Below are 1,571 nucleotides of genomic sequence, written 5' to 3' on the forward strand. Positions count from 1 at the left end.
CATAATGCTTTCCTCTGCAATTTTAACACAGAGAAATCACAACAAAGGACAAATCGGACATCCCCCCCAGTCCAATGGAATATAGTGAAAGTGTAAAAATGCAAACGGCATTACAAGAGAAAATGCTTTCTCTTTGATCTCTCTAACTTGAATTAAACATATTCTAAATTAATCATTATGAGTATGTCTTTCAGGAAATTATCTGAACTGTCTTTACAAATGACAACTTAAAAGAGCTGTCTATTGCATAACATCAGCTTAAATATTCTATGTTTTGATCTTTATATGTTCTTATAAAGTAAAACTTATATCTGTCTTAAGGTTTGCAAGTTTTTGAGGTCAGCCTTTCAGGGTGCAGCAGTCTAATGGAGAGACCATTGCCAGCTGCACCATTAGCAATCCCTGCTCGCACACACCAGGAACGCCACACACTAAGCTGACCCACACCACGCACTTATTCGCTGCCCAATACTAACAGTTGCTAATGACTTTTTTCTGTCTTAAACTTCTGCTACATTTAAAATCTTGAGGAACTGCAGCTAAGCATAGCATCATGTCCCAGACACATCTGGACGCTGTAGGGTGGTGCATTACTGTTATTACTTTCAGTTGTGCGACTGAGCAGGACAATAAGGAGCAATGCCGGTAGAGGCTGGTCGGCAGAGGCAGCGCAGCGGCAGCGGCTGTGCCAGGAGCCTGCACAGCCGTGCTGATCCTGTGCTGCTGGCTGCTGCTTCCAGTGCAGAGCTGCGGAGGATAACACAGATTGCCAGTCACATGTGATGTACCACACTGAATCGTTCTAATTCATGATAGTGCCTAATTTTGCCTAGTCTCATGTCAAATGAGATGAAGATGTGCCACTGCTCGCAGAAGGCTGCACTATGGCACAGGCAGGCAGAAAATTTACAGACCTGAATTTTTCTGTGATGGTCCCTGCAGGCATGCCGTGCATCACCCTGAAGCACGAGCAAAACCCAAACAGTTTCAGCACTGCAGGACAGTGTGGCAGCGTGGAGCGACGCTGTAGGGGGGCCTGACCCCCCTCAGCTCAGCTCCCACATCCTCCCTCGTGCCTGATCTTGGCTGTGGCTGCTGGGACCAGATCTCATGGCTCTCCCCATTTCTACGGGATCTCTGGAGCCCCGAGCACATCCCAGTACCCCGACTCACAGCCCCACAGGTCCTCTGCAGACCAGCTGAGCTTGTCAGTGCAGCAGGTGGGTTTTGGGGACAGACTCAGGGACAAGACCGATTTGGGGATGGAAAGACTCGGGGGTGCGCATTGCCTTCAGATACAGCTATGTGCACTCATGGCAGTGGCCACAGCAGCTGCGCTCAGCCCGGCTCGCTGCCCTGCGCCCACCCAGCCTCCCCGCGCCCTCCGGTGGCAGGCGCGAAGTCCCCCTGGGGACACACCGCGGCCATCCAGCCCCACGCACACGCTGCCGTTCTTGAGTTCATCTGTAGCCGTGGGTGCAGGCTCTGCTCTGCCCTGCCAGCCCTGCCTGCCGCCGGCCAGGGCATGGCGGCTGCCTGGGTGCGCTTCCCTCCTGCCGCCCTGGCCAAAA

The sequence above is a fragment of the Pygoscelis adeliae genome, unplaced genomic scaffold (genome assembly GCF_000699105.1).
Source record: "Pygoscelis adeliae isolate BGI_AS28 unplaced genomic scaffold, ASM69910v1 Scaffold13, whole genome shotgun sequence".
Lineage (NCBI taxonomy): Eukaryota > Metazoa > Chordata > Aves > Sphenisciformes > Spheniscidae > Pygoscelis > Pygoscelis adeliae.